Source organism: Chrysemys picta, chromosome 4 (assembly GCF_011386835.1).
Source record: "Chrysemys picta bellii isolate R12L10 chromosome 4, ASM1138683v2, whole genome shotgun sequence".
Classification (NCBI taxonomy): domain Eukaryota; kingdom Metazoa; phylum Chordata; order Testudines; family Emydidae; genus Chrysemys; species Chrysemys picta.
In genome coordinates this window covers 89,228,282-89,244,234 of record NC_088794.1, presented here as the reverse complement: position 1 = coordinate 89,244,234, position 15,953 = coordinate 89,228,282, and the positions used below count along the sequence as shown (strand labels likewise).

General features: G+C 44.3%; 1 long non-coding RNA gene across 2 annotated transcripts in view; it reads left to right on the top strand.

Moving 5' to 3' along the window:
- The window catches only part of LOC112060177 (uncharacterized), a 33,512-nt gene continuing 17,559 nt past the window's right edge, over nucleotides 1-15,953 (top strand). The window contains exons 1-3 of one of the 2 annotated variants that reach the window (XR_010600626.1): nucleotides 1-530; nucleotides 8,350-8,485; nucleotides 11,403-15,604. This is a non-coding gene — a long non-coding RNA (uncharacterized LOC112060177). The remainder of the gene's footprint in view (nucleotides 531-8,349; nucleotides 8,486-11,402; nucleotides 15,605-15,953) is intronic. The other variant, XR_010600627.1, reaches the window with a different exon arrangement.

Below are 15,953 nucleotides of genomic sequence, written 5' to 3'. Positions count from 1 at the left end.
TTCTATTGAAAAATGTGAGAGCCTGTCACCTTCTCAAATCAGGAAAGATTTATTTATGGGTGCTGACTTGATATCCGGATATGTGGGTGTTTCAGCTGTATGAGGGTCCAGCAGAAATTCCAGGGATCAAAATTAAATTTCTCACAAGCTTATAAGACTAGCCACAGCTGTGATTTTATCCAGTGTATTTCAAAACCTGACAGAAGTCAAAAGCATCAACAAGATATTGGGCTGATACTCTGGGCTGGGAAACAAAATACCATTCACATCATTTAACTTTAGTTCCTATCTTTAATGCCATCACAGTGCCCTAGTGCAGTCTAATATTGGCTGTTGCGTCTGTCCCTTCATTTGTGAGTAATTTTTCTATCTGTATCAGCCTGGGTGTGCCTTCCTGCTTGTCTGGTTGCCCTTGGGTGTGCCTGTCTTTCCTCCTTCAGATTGAATTTTCCTTAGCATATGACAAAAAGAGTACATTTGCATTGCTCACTTACTAAGATATGTATATGGAGCTCTGGATCACATGCATGGTAATGTTATTTTGGGATCTCCTTTTATTGTATCTTAATGTTCTGCTCTCACAATTTACCTGAACAAATTAACTTCTTTTTAACAAAGAGTCATAAAGTTTTGAACTGTTGGCAGTTGGGAAGTGTGCTGCTGGGCAAAACTCTTGAAATAATTTGAAAGATATTGAAGAAATATTAGTAATGTATCTTCAGTCATCCTTTTTTCTATGATTGTATCTCTCTCTCTAGACTGTATGATTATTAATATACTCAGAAATAGCATAGATATGTTGAATTTCAGAACATGCTGCAAAAGCATTTGAAAGGGCTTCTGAGGAGGGCGGCAGATATGGGCTTTTGAATGGGTTTGGTGCTGTGGTTTCCAGCTGGAGGTGGATTTTTCTGAGTGTATTGTGTATTTACTGACTGTAATTTTAAGGCTAGTTAGGATGCCTCACGTTTATGTACATTTTTTAAAATGGAAATTTTTATGACTGCAGCATATATCCTGTGTTCTCAATCCTGCATTCGTGGTGCACTCAAAATTCATTGATTCTGAGGGGAGTTTTGGGTGCGCATGGAAGCGTATGACTAAGCGCTTTATGAATAATCATAGAGGCAGACCAGAAGTTGTGCCTCTCTCCAAGTGGGCCAAGAGTGATTGTAATTGAAGTGATGCCAAGCCCTATCAACTGGGAGAATGGCATCCCTGCCCAGCTTATGCATGAGGATAGAACAGCGTTCGGCAACCTACAGTACACGTGCCAAACACGGCACGCAAGCCGATTTTGAGTGGAATGCTGCCGAGGTCCCGGCCCCCGGCCCCACTCAGCCCCCCCCGCCCACCGCTCTCCCCTGCGGGGGCAGGAGGCAGAAGCTTGGTCCTGCAGCAGCCAAGCTTCCCCTCTCCCCGCTTCTTCCCTCAGCGTGGTGCTTTCCTGCCCCTCCTCCTCCCCCTCCCTCTCCCTGCACCGATCAGCTGATCACCCTTGCGAGGGGGAGGGGGACAAGTGGCAGCGTACTCCCTGCTCCGTAGAGGAGGCAGAGAAGAGGTAGGGACGGGACCTTGGGGAAGGGGGTGGAATAGGGCATATCCCTTCCAGCCTCCTGCCATGAGCCGCTCAGGGCAGGGAGCACCCCCACGAGCCGAGCACCCCAGCCCTCTGCCCTGACCCCCCCCCACACACCCAGACTTCTGCCCTGCACCTCCACACCCCTTAGCCCTTAGCCCTCTGCCCTGATCTCTGAACCCCCCCACACACCCAGCCCTCTGCCCTGCACCCCCACACATCCCAGCCCTCTGCCCTGACTCCCCCACACCTCCACTGCCCTCTGTCCTGACCCCTGAGCCCCCCCACAACCCAGCCTTCTGCCCTGCACCCCCACACACACCCAGCCCTCTGCCCTGACCCCTGAACCCCTATACCCTCCAGCCCTCTGCCCTGACCCCTGAAACCCCCCCCCACACAGCCTTCTGCCCTGCACCCCCACAGCCCCATCCCTCTGCCCTGAACCCCCCCAGGTCTGGAGTCCCGGCTGCCGGCCCCTTGCCAGCCAGCGTCCCGGCCGCAGGCCCAGCTCAGCCTGCTGCCAGCCTAGGTGAACAGAACCCCAGGCTGACAGCAGGCTGGCGGCGTAAGATCAGCATTTTAATGTAATTTTAAATGAAGCTTCTTAAACATTTTGAAAACCTTGTTTACTTTGCAACAATAGTTTAGTTATATAATATAGACTTAGAGAGAGAGACTTTCTAAAAAAACATTAAAATGTATTACCGGCAGGCGAAACCTTAAATTAGAATGAATAAATGAAAACTCGGCACACCGCTTCTGAAAGGTTGCCTACCCCTGGGATAGAACATCCCCAAGTTGCATCTGAATTCCAGCATACTCGGCTGCTGCAGCAGCTACAATCTGTCACCAGTCTAGTAAATCATCCATTATTTATTTCCGAATTTGCACCTCACATTACCTTCCCCTCTCCCCACAAAAAGGAAAAGGAAAAGGAAGAGGTGGAATTTGTGATCAAGGCAAGAGACAGGCTTGAGGAAAGAAAAGCAGAGAAGCCTCTCTGAAATCCCTGGTCTGCATCTTACTTGTATGTGGCTGTAATTGGGGAAGGAGAGGGAATGAAGGTGAAATGAGAAGCAGGAAAGTGTTACTACATTTAATACAAAATCATTTTATTTTTCAAGATAATTTTTTCAACGGGTGGTTTCTGATAATGTGCAAGATTAATTTGACTGTGGACCAAAGAGCAAACAAACTTTAGCCTATGATGCACTTGCAAATTGTTCACTTTGACTATTCATTGTTTGTGTTTGTGATTGGTTATTAGGTCATGTAGCATTGTTTAATGCTTCCTGGTTGGATGACTGAAAATGTTGAAACTGAAGAATAACAAGTAACACAGGAATGGTGAATAATCAATCATGAACAGTGATTGTCATTGTTTTCAGGCAAATATGGGTTTTGTATGACAGCCATTCCACAAACAATTGTGTGACCAAAATCTTATTCACAGAAATGTTTGTATAAGAGATGCATGGACAAACAAAACAGCTGTTCAAAATTCAAATGAATGCTCCCAAATACTGGCTTTACAATATTTGATCAATTTCTTTCTTTCTTTGCCATCATTTTTGAGAAAGAAAGAAAGTGCTAAACACTGTACTTTAGCTGTGAAGACTAACGGAGCAACAACAGGCCAACACAGAGGCAGTTGATTAAGCTTACAGTTTTTCTTTTTGGCACTTTTAATTAAAATCAGTGCTTGCTTCAGCAGAAAGAGTCAGTCAAACTGGAGGAGGAACGGAGTGCTGACAGATGAAGTTTGACAAATACTTGTAATCTCTTCTTTAAGACCTGTTGTTGTTGACACCATCCATCTGCAGGCTGCAGTTATAATTTGTCTAACCAACTCTGTATTCTGGGTAGAATCTTGCACTTTATCCAGACTGAGCATGAAGAGGGGACTGTGGTAATTGCTCTGCAGTGTGTGAAAAAAGAGTGCAGCTAGAGATGCCATCTCTTGGAAGAGAGATATGACTGAGACTATGGGCATGGCTACACTTGCAGATGTAGAGTGCTGTACGTTAAACCCGTCTTTGGAGAGCGCAGTAGGGAAAGCGCTGCAGTCTGTCCACACTGACAGCTGCTTGCGCACTGGCGTGGCCACATTTGCGGCACTTGCAGCAGCATTGGGAGTGGTGCATTATGGGCAGCTATCCCAGCATGCAAGTGACTGCAATGTGCTTTTCAAATGGGGTGGAGTGGAGTGTGAGAGGGAGTGTGTTGTGTGTATGTGGGGGGAGATAGAGTGGGTTTTTGGGGGACTGAGAGCATGTCAGCATGCTGTCTTGTAAGTTCAGACAGCAGCAGACTCCCCTTCCCCCCCCCCCGTCTCTCTCTCTCTCACACAGCATTCCCAGCTGTCAGAAACAGAGCTTTCAAAGGGCATATCTGCATTCCTACAGTGATTCAAAACACTGACAAGAATGGCCACCTGATTTAAGGGGATTATGGAACGTTTCCAGAGGCTGATCAGAGCGCAGTAATGCAACACCTCGTCCACACTGGCGACGCGGTGCTCCAGCGGGGGCACAGCAAACATTATTCCACTCGCTGAGGTGGAGTACCAGCAGCGCTGTAGCCACAGAGTCAGAGTGCTCTATGTGCCTTGCCAGTGTGGATGGGTAGTGAGCTAGGGCCCCCAGGGCTCCTTTATTGGGCTGTAACTCACAAGTGTAGCCAAGCCCTATGTCTACACTAGAGACCTTACAGTGACAGACCTGTACTGCTGTAGCTGTACCACTGTAAGATCTCTTGTGTAGCCGCTCTATGCCGATGGGAGGCAGCTCTCCGATCAACATAATTAAACCACCCCAATGAGTGGTGGTAGCTATGTCAGCAGGAGAAGTTCTGCTACCGACTTAGCACTGTGCATATTACCACTTATGCTGGTGAAACTTTATGTCGCTCGGGGGTGTTTTTTCACACCCCTGAGTGACATAAGTGTTGCCAACATAAGTGGTACTGTAACATGGCCTCACGTTGTTAACACTTCTGACCATTAAGGAACGCATGGCATTGTTTGGCAATATTAGAGGTGTAAGTCCCAGTGTCCTGGTCATATTTGAATTTAGGTGTATTCCCGTTGCATTTTCAGTCGGATATGGTATTTATCCTCACGTATCATCCTAAAGTGAGGAGGGATGGTACAGTACACCGCTAAACCGATGCCATATTTCACCCTAGAGATGGCTCCACCTAGAGTGAAGTAATTCCTATAGATAGCTTGAACAAGCAGTAAAGTTTGTAAATGCGTTGAAATCCATTTAGATGAAAGGTGTGGTATAAATTTAAGATCTTTATGATCATGTGCATGTATTAGGAAAATTCTAAATGCAAATTTTTTGTTGATAAGAGAAAAAAGAATAGGGACGGTGAGCTCAAACTCAGAAGGAAGAGCACTGCCTACTGTATTGCCAACACAACTCTTCTTGCACCACACTGGGTTTCCTGAGGCCCTCCAATCCAAGGTTTGACCAGACCCAACCGTATGAGGTCTGGTGAGCTTGCTGCTCAAGGTGGTATGATTGCAAGCTTGCCATCTGAGCATTATCCTTATGGCAAAAGCCCTGGAATGCACAAACATCACTTGTTCTTTTGTTGCAAAAATGGTTCTGTTCCCAATCTGAGCAGCTTTTCAGCTCAGGCCTCCCCTCCCAGGGCACTGCAGTGATGGATGTTGGCCAACCCAGCCTGATAAGAATATAATGTTATGTATGCCAGGAAGCTAAGTGAACCTTAAGTAAAGAAACAACATTGCTGCATCCTGCAGAGAGAAGAGAAATTCTAATGCGCTTGCCCTTGGTTTGTAAAAGCCTACCTACATTTGAAGGTCCTAATGTTGATAGTGGGATGCTGTACGTAAATGGAGTGCAAACTGTAGATTATTACCAATATCTAACCAAGCCCTTCTGTAGACTGTATTATGGAAAATTAATTTTGTTCAATGATTTCTACAACACACTACACTACAATTTTGTTTTTAAAACGTATTTCTTTCTCTGTACACTATTAAGCATGGCCTACATTACAGCAATGCCCTGAGGAAAATGTGAATAACAGCCATTATAGCTTTAGTTCTCTGAGTGCAGCATAAAGCTGAAAGTGCAGAAGAATCCATCGCTGGAGCTGCCAAGAGAATTTCTGAGCCCTAGGAAGGAAGAAATTTCTGAGTCCTGGGTCCTAGAACTTCACAGCTCAGGAAAGAAAAGTTTCCTGTCAACTGGAAGCCTTTGATTGCAGTTCTGGGTTTTGAGCCTTATCTGAGGCCTCTACATTTCTCCCTGCTGCTGCCTAAGGACTCCTCTTTTCATGATTTCCTCAGCCACCAAGAGCTCCCCAGCCTTTCTTGATGCTCCTATAACATTCCTGACTTTCTGCTGGCCTGTTTCAATATTCCCCTGTGCCATCCTTTAGAGAATGTTATGCTCCCCAAAGTCCCTCTTGCAAATTGCATTCACTCCTGGCCCTTCTCCAATACTCCCTAACTCTCCTGTGCCATTAGATACTCACTGACGCACTACTGACCTCTTCTATGCATCACTAGTCATTTTGGTAGGACACTGAAGTGTTAGTTTTTCTGCCAGAAGCTGGGAATGGGCGACAGGGGATGGATCACTTGATGATTACCTGTTCTGTTCATTCCCTCTGGGGCACTTGGCACTGGCCACTGTCAGAAGACAGGATACTGGGCTAGATGGACCTTAGGTCTGACCCAGTATGGCCGTTCTTATGTGGTGGCATGGAAATAACACTCCCAAAGGCAGTGCAGTCCAGATAAGTGGATGATCTGTCAAAATCTCCATTCTGCTTGCACAGTCTCTGACCAAAGTGACCAGTGTAAGTGCTGCATATATGCAGACATTATAGTCATCGGCTAGACCACACATTTGCAGCATGGGGGATAGAACCCAAGAACTTCAGTTCCTAAAGTGCAGGTTATATCACTTGTACTTAATGGGAATTTCCATTAGTTATCATTGGTAATAAGTAAGGCTACAATTTAATCATGGGTATTTTTAATAAAAGTATGGACAGGTCATGGGCAATAATAAAAAATTCATGGCCTGTGACCTGTCCATGACTTGTACTAAATATACTCCTGACTAAATCTTAGCTGGGGGGGGTGCTCTGGGGGACCCCGGGGGGGGGCAACTGCTCTGGGGTACCCTCGGGGTGCTGTTGCTCTGGGGGGAGCCTGAGGCCAGCGGCACCCATGGTCTGCCAAGCTGCGGCTGCTCCTGCTGCCCCCAGGACTGCTGCTCAGACCGTTCCTGGGTCCAGCTGCACCGGCCGCTGCTCGGGCGGTCCTCTGGGCCAGCTGCCCGAGTAGCGGCCAGTGCGGCTGGCCCTGAATATACCAGGTAAGCAAGGAAGTTATAATGCTGTATTTGCAAATATCTGAAAACCCAGAATGCTGGGAAGCTGCAGTGATGTGGCCGCTTGAGCCCTAGAAGACTGAAGTAGGAAAAACAAAAAAAATACAGAACATATCTCAAAAGAGTATTGGAAACCTACTATTACATGCATTTAGTGCTACAGCTTTCTATGTCATTTACTACAACTCTGATCTTCCTGCCTTGATACATGCAATTAAACCAGCAATTTAGCTGCTTCCTGCTTCATTATTTCATATTTGAAACTATTAATATACAGAACATTTAAAATAAATGGTTTTGGTTTAGTCATGTTTTAAATTGAATCAGGAGATTGTAAATGATTTACTATTCCATTCCGTTTTCCCTTTAAATACTAAATAGTAGCCAAGGAAAAGAGAGAGACATTTTCTGTGGAGATTTGAAAAGATTTAGCGTCAGTCATGTTGAGAACTAGAGGAACGATATACCAGATGGCAGGAGACACAGAGAAGCCTCTCACACCAGCAGTGGTGAGATGGTAGGAAGAAACAAAGATGAAGTGGAGTAAGTATGAAGTGAGGCAAAAGAAAGTGCTGGAGGTGCGCTGGAGCAAATCCATGGAGAATTTTAAAACCAAGATGATAATTTTGAATTGGATAATAAAATGAATGGGGATTCAGTGAAGTTGTTTGAAACGGGTGGCAATGCAACCGTGCTTCTTTGAAGGTGTGAGGGGATGGTGGACTGAAGTCTTCTGTGCATGTTGGTGTCTTGAGGAGGGACAAGAAGAGGCCATGGAGCTCCAGAGTCAAGGTGAGAGGAGATGAAGACATGGAAGAGGATTTCATCATCAGGGAGGTTCAAGCATATGCAAGCAAAAGGTGCAGGAACTTCTTACTCTCAACTGGGAATATGCCTATAAGGGAAGATTTGTTATCCAGAGGGGCTTTCTCTGGAGAGGCCAAATGAATCTTATAGCAAGACAAGTGACACACCATCTTCTAACTATCCCTGTGATAGGAACAGCCGTTTCAGCTTTAACTTGTGGCCTTCCCCAGACAGATCTGTACTCCTTCTCACCATTTTCATTGCATGCAATCATAGTTTCTTAATTTGGGAAAGGATAAGACCTATCGAAAAGGAGGATGTCTCAACCAAGACTCTACTCAGAGACCTTGGATCCATTCAAGTAATTAATATAGATATTACATCATTGTGAATAATCCGATATGCTGAGGAGGTCACAGTGAAGAAGAAGAGTTTGAGGAGAGCATTTGTTTCCTAAGTTGGGACAAAGGACTATGGGGATTGGGTAGGTCCAAGTCTGCTTCTATGGGAAAGCGTATCATGTATGAATGAGTATAATGGTGAAACCATGGAAAGTTTAATCTTCTTATGTGGCTTTTGTTCCAGAAAAATAAAAAGAGAAATGCACTGCAGTAACAGTCCTCTGGTTCTACCATATCTGCACCTGATCACACCTACAGGATGAAAAACCATTTAGACAGATGACTAAGGGCAAGATACTGCTCCCCCTGAAGCTAACAAGGTACCCATTTTTAAAAGCTCCGCATGCAAAATGCTTGATGGGTGAATGTGTACGCAAATCTCTGATGTGTGCAAGCACACGGGCATTACTTTGTGGGAAATGTTGTAATAATTCATAAAAGAGAGGGAGTATGTTGTAATAATTAGTCCTACAAATTTTCTCTAATTGTGAGCGCAAGTCTAAAAAGTATGTAAAAGTTACTTTCTTTGTCTTTAATAGAAGGTTAAAAGGATCTTTAATGGTGTGTTTTCCATGGTACTAAGCAGGCTAAGGTCTCTGTGCACCAAACCCCAAACTTACTTTAACACTGTTTAATGTTGGACAGTAATTGAATTATGTCCCTTTAGCCTATATTCCATCTAAAATAATACAACAGAACCACCTATAAATCTGCTAAGTCTCTTGATTTTTTTTTGTAGGTAACAGATCTTTGGGTTTTCTTACATGTCTTCAGGGAAATTGAAGCAATCTACTGTTTTTTCTCATGCCAGGCTCAGGCGTTTTGTGTGTGGGGAATTCATTTGAAATCAGAGATTGATCTAGGAAATATCCCTGGCACTAATGTGCATCCAAGTCATCTTCTGTTCCTTTCACTTTTCTCATAATTTAGATTAACCAAATCTAGATTCACTGGACGATCACACAGAGAGAAATTGAAACAAATATTCTCCCCCTCCCCCTCTTATTAAATGTCCACATTTTTCAGACTTCTCATTTAATCCCCTTCAAGTTTGAAAGATTCTATCAGAATTTCTTGGGCCTACAGCTCACTATTCAGATTCCCTGAGGTCAGAGAGAAAAGCTTTGTAAAAATAAAACAAAACAAAAAGGGAATGGATCTTTTGGATTCCTCCCTTTCCATTGTACAACCATAAGATATTATTATTATTTTGGCTTTGAATACAAGTACAATGCTGTTGAGAATTGCTTGACATTCATAGATTTTAAAGCCAGAAGGAACCATCCTGATCATCTAGTCTGACCTGTATTACATAGAACCTCGCCCACTAATTTCAGCATCCTACCATTGGATCTTATTCTACCTCCTTCTGTTAGAATAAAATAGCCACATACTATCAGAAATCTCCTCTTCTTGTAGGTACTTGTAGATCACAAGCAGGTCACCTCCTAACATAGTCTTAGATAAATTAAATAGACTGTGCTTCTTTAGTCTCTCACCATAAGGCACGTTTTCCAGACCTCAAATCAATTTTTTAGCTCTTTTCTGAACTGCCTCTAATTTGTCAACACCCTTTTTGCAATGGGGACGCCATAAGCGGGCAGAGTATTCCAATAATGATGTCACTAATGCTATATATAGAGGAAATGCACCTCCCTACTCTAATTTATATGTCCAAGGATTACGTTCAGCCTCATAGGGTATGGCTACACAGCAGCTGGGAGCATACTTCCTGGCATGGGCAGACAGACGCACGCTAACTGTGCTTGAGCTAGCACACAAAAAATGGCAGTGTGGCTGCAGTGGCACAGGCAGCGGCTCGGGTTAGCCACCTGAAAACAAAATCACCCGACCTCCTGGGTATGTAGTCAGGTGGCTACCTGAGCCCCTGCCTAAGCTTCTGTGGCCATGCTGCTATTTTTAGTGTGCTAGCTCAAGCAGAGTTAATGCATGTCTGTCTATCTGTGCTAGGAAGTGCACTCCCAACTGTGGTGTAGACATACCCTTGGCTACAGCATTGCCCTGGAAGCCCATGTTGAATTGGGTTATCTGCTGTGACCCTAAAGTCCTTTCCAAGATCGAGTCCCCCATCTTGTAAGTGTGACATCCATCCTTTGTTCCTAAATGAAGGACCTTGCATTTAGCTGCATTAAAATGAATGTTGTTCAAATGATCCAGCACTTCAGATTGCTCTCTATAACTGACCTGTCTCCTCATCCTTATTTACCACTCAATCAATTCTTGTGTCATCTGCAAATGTTACCAGCAATGACTTTATATTTTCTTCCAGTTCATTGATAAAGATATCAAGTAGCATTGGACCAATGACAGATCTTTGTGAGACCCCACTAGAAACTCCGCCATTGGAGGATTATTCCCCATTTACAGTTATTTTTTATTATCAATCAGTTAACCAGTTTTTAATCCATTTTCTGTAGTCTGCATTGAATTTGTATAGTTCTATTTTTCATCAGAATGTCATGAAGGACAAAGTCAAATTTCCCTACAGAAGTCTAAGTATATTATGTCAACACAATTACCTTTCTCAACAAACTTGTAACCTCATCAGAAAATGATATAAAGTTTGTTTGACAAGACCTTTATTCCATAAACCCATGTTGATTGGCATTGAGTATGCTACCAACTTTTCATTCTTTATTGATTGTGTCCCATGATTTACCCAGGATCAATGCCAGGCTAACTGGACTATAGTTTCCCAGGTCACCCTGTTTACCTTTTTTACATATTGGCACAACATTAGTTATTTCCCCCTCTTCTGGAACTCCCCCAGTGTAATAAGATTTCTTACAAATCAACATTAATGGTTCAGAGAGCTCTTCAGCCAATTATTTTAATACTCTTGGATGCAAGTTATCCAGTCCTGCTGAGTAAATATGTTTGTTTAACATTAATGGTCACTGTTTAACATCTTCCCTAGTTACTGATGGAATAGAAAGTATCTCATTATCACTGTAAGATATGACTACATCATTCTGCTTCTTTCTGAATACAGAACAGAAATATTTATTAAATACTTATGCCTCTCTCTAGCATTTTGTAGGTTAACTAAGTTAAACATTGGGAGTAATGCAAGCATATCTCCACAATGCATTTTAAGATTTGGAAGTTTATATTCATTTCTTTCTTTCTTTCTCTCTCTCCTTCTCTCTCTCTCTCTCTCTCTCTCTGTGTTTGTGTGTGTGTGTGTATATATATGAAATCTATCAAACTCTCTAGGATCGTCACAATCGCAGGCACCTCCATATTCCATCTAAAATAATACAACATATTTGGGTTTTGTTACAGCATAACTGTAAAATGGGAACGCACCTGCTTGTGATGGCTTGTGCCTTAATTATGCAAATATATGCAAATTTTAATCTCATTTTCTGTTACAGAATATTTGCAGGTTTATAAGCATCTCACATCGTGCTTTGACATTCTGCTATTGTTTATTTAAGATTATGGCTCTTGCATTGACCACACATCTGGTTATGTTACTCTGAAAACTAGTGCTGAAATATGTAGACGTGTAAGAACTGTTAGCTATGTTTGTACTTATTAGCAAGAACACTTGGGTTATGCTCTGGGACACAGGGAATTAGGCCAACCTGCTGGGAGTTGTGGGATATGTGGGGGCTGCCTTCTTATTGTTTGCTTGCTAATTTCTTTAATGTTATGTTTGCTTTATTGATCATAATTTTTTTGCCCTTAGTGCTTTTTCAACAGGCATTCATATGTATCCTAATTTACTAAATGCTTAAGGTGCTGCATAAACTACACTCTCTTCAGTGAAATCATTCTTAGAAACAGGGTGATACGCATTGCACACAGATGCTGATGACAGCTGGAGGCACTGTGAAAAAAAACAAACAAACCCCACTAGTTGATTACTCAAAACCCTGTTGCCAGTGACCCCACAACATGATCAATACTGTAACAGTAGCCAGTACTGTTAATGGATACTGACCCCTGTTATATGACTGGGGTATTAACCTTTGTAATTCAGACTCAGGTCAAGTGCCTGGAGCCCAGGATTAAAGTTCAATCTCTTACCAACACTCCTATGTATTGCAACCTTATTATAAATACCACCCGCACCAACAAACCAAGGTCCCTGGTACACATCAGCTAGCACCATCTAGTGGAATAGGGGTTATGTAGGCTTGACATTTAACCACTGCTATTACAGAAGGGTGGGGAGTCGGGACAGGTTTAATTTCATTGTAAACAGAAGGGCATATGGCAAATTCATATTATGTATTAAAAATGTAATGGGGAAGGAAGGGGAAGGGAATGATCAGACCCAAATGGGTTGATATCCCTTCTTCTAAGCATTTACCACACAGAGGAGGTGACATTTAAATTGTGGGGAAAACTGTGTTGAAACAAATCAGCAGAGCACCATCAGGGCACAGGAGTTGATGGAAACACACCACTAATTGATTATAATAGAAATACCTTTCTCCCCTAAGAAAGCTATGTAATATATGTTCTTCAGGCTGAAGGAGAGCAGTGCCCTTTCACACCACAAGAACCATTTCATATAGCAGCTGACTTATGTATACTGTTGGCATTATGACTGGGTAGCTCTGCGAATGCGTTTTGAGAGATGAAATCTGGACATAGCCTTAGCTCCCTATAAATCCAATGTTTATAAACTATCTAGTCACCTGCCTGAGAACTCAGGGTTACCTAAAAAGGAAGATGGCTCCAAACAGGTACTGGACCGCAGAAGTTGTTATACAGAAGAATATTAAAGGAGAGCGAGCCAGCAGTTAGTGTCAATGACACCACGTGCCACATGCAGTCTCCTCTACTCAATCAGGTATGAAACTCAACTGGGCTGAACAAAAATATTTACAATTTCGAAATGTAATGCCTTCCTTTGACCTGGGTGTCTGAAACCTTTTAGGTGAAAAACAAGGCCTCAGGGAAACTAATAAATTCATGGATTTTTTCCAATAGATGGACTGAAAAAATTAGATTTTAGACTAAATGGGTATCAAAGATGGGGGGGAAGGATATTTATTTTAACAAATGGCACATAGCCAAAAAGGGAGAAGGGTAAATGAGTCCATCTTTCCATGTCCACCTTTATAGCTGTCCAAATTGGGACAGTATTCAATTTGAAATCCTTAGGTAAATCTGAGGAGACCATTACACCAGGTTATTTGTTCTGATGTAAGGGCCATTTGGAAGGCGTGAGAGACCCAGAGCAAAACAAAACCGCAAGCCATAACTTCTGATCGAGGGGACATACACTGCAGATGGGAGCGTGCTACCTAGCACAAGCAGACAGATGTGCACTAGTTCTGCTCATGCTAGCTTGTTAAAAATAGCCATGTAGCTGGGGGTAGGAAGGGCAGCAGCTTGGGCTAGCTGCCTAAGTACAAACCTGCCCGGACCCCCTGGGGGTATGTAGTTGGGTGGCTTGCTACCCCCAGCGACACTGCTTTAGCATGTGACTGTCTACCTGCAATAAGAGGAAGCGCCCTCCCAGCTGCAGTGCCAGTGTACCCTCAGTGTAACTTATGCTAGCCTGAAACATGATTTGAAGTGGTCACTTATTTTCATCAGAGCTGGTAGAGATGTGGTAGGCTTAGTCTCAAAGGCTAGTAAGCCAGATGTACATAATGTTCCTCGCCTACCACCATTATTCCCTTTACCTTTCATGACACTCATATTGAGCAATTTGCTGCAGCTATAGGTAGCTTGGGAGGGAAAGGTGAAAGCAGGCATTCCTGCCTTGGCCCGTGACTGACTGAGGTGAAAAGTCTGAGAGGGTGCCCAGCTGACCACAGCTCCTATAAATGGATTGACTTAGAGCAATCAAACTCATTTAGCAGTAAAGTCTTCGTTAAATCTATATCTTTCTATTCCTTGGATTAGGAAAGGCCATTCAGCATGAGTGAATACCTTGGCTGCCTCTATGGAGATGAAACTAGTGCCAGCAGTGTATTTTGGGGAATGGTAAACTAGATTGTATAACCCTGTAAGATTCCCTGAAGCTCTCTGCAATGAGTCATCACTACGCCTGATGACTCACCCCTGAGCCTGAGTGACATGGAGCCCCCAGGTTATCAACCAAGGCTCAGCCAATCCACAGGTGCAGGTCTAACCAGGTCACCTCAAGGCCAAGTATATAGACTCCCAAAGAGAGCAGCCACTCCTGCCTGCTCAACATTGCTACCTGGCTGGAAGTATCCTCTGCCATTTGGTGGTTCTTACAGACTTCCTGCCCCAGCCCTGTTTCAACCCTGTTCTTGGTTCCTGCTCTGACCCCTGGCTCAAGTCCTGGCTTGACCACTTGACCTCACTGCTGCTGCTCCAAGCACTGGGCCTGACCATCCACTTCTCCGTTTCTGACACTGTCTTTCTCATTACAAACCGTGGGTCTAGTGTGTAAGGGAGTAGTCTGCTTATCAATTAGATCATGTTATACATAGCATGCAAATGACACACGCTTAGCTATGTATTTCTATATTAGGCCTTAGACCATTTTCGGTCAGGAATAACCTGGCAGTCCTTCAGCAGTGCTTTCATTCACGCAGGATCAAATTCCACTGTGCTGATCTCCCTGCTTGTCACTTTGTACCTTGTGCTTATACCAACAACACTTTGCACCTCTACAGTATGGCATCAAGGTTATTAACGTGTCTTTATTATGTATGGGTGGAGTTTATTTGGGGATAGCATTGTAGAATGTATAGCTTGTCTATATTCCTTTCCCAATGCTCCTATTAGTATTATTTATTATTTAGATTATGATAGCACCTAAAAGTTCCAAACAGGCCCCATTGTGCTAGGTACTTGTAGCGGGGTGGTCACCCGCTCCACCCCTGGAAGGGTTAAAGCCAGCCCTGGGAGAGGGCTGAGGCTGTGAAGCAAAGCCTGGGCTGATTGGGGAAGACAGTAACAGCTGGGGCCACCCCCCAATCAGGCCCAGCTGGTCCCTATAAGAGGCTGCGAGCCAGAAGCCCAACAGTCTCTCTCTGCTTGTAGAGAGAGAAGGGCCTGGCTACTAGGGAGCCGAACAGGGTACTGGGAGTGGAGCAGGGCTGGGGGAAGGCTAGAGGAGCTGGGGAGCTCCAGCCTGGAAAACCCCCAGGCTGCGGGCCTAGCTGAGGGCCTAAGACAAGTACTGGGGTTCCAAAGGGGCAGCCCAGCAATAGGTAGAGGCAGCAGGTCCAGACCCAACCTTGCCTATGATGAGTGGCTGACACTGAAGTCTGCCCCAGGGCGCGGGGGTGAGCTGGTGACTGGCAGTAGCCTACAACTGAGGTGCGGTGGGGGTAGTGGGTGGGGGTTCCCCTGAGTGGGGAGACCTGGAGAAACAGTGGGGGCCAGGGGGCCAGCGATAGCGCGACACCGGCCGATAGGGTGCTCCAGAGGCAGGAAGCTAATTCCCCAAGACGACCAGCAGGAGGTGCCACCGGGTAAGTCTGCGCCTGGTTACAGTACTGTACAAACAAAAGACAGTCTTAAGAATCAGTTGCAACAAGAGATCTATGTCTGTACTGCAGCTGAAAGATGTCATTCCCAACTTGGGTAAACATACCTGCACTTCTCTGCTTGAGCTAGTGTGCTAAAATGGCAGTGGGACCATGGAGGCACAGGCAGCAGTTTCAGACTAACCACCTGACTATGTCCCTAGGATCTCAGATGGACTTACTCTCATGCAGCTAGGCTGAGCTGGCGCCTGTGCCATCACAGCCACACTGCTATTTTAGAGCACTAGCGTGAGCAGAGCTAGTGTGTATACGACTACCTGATCTGGGAAAAGAC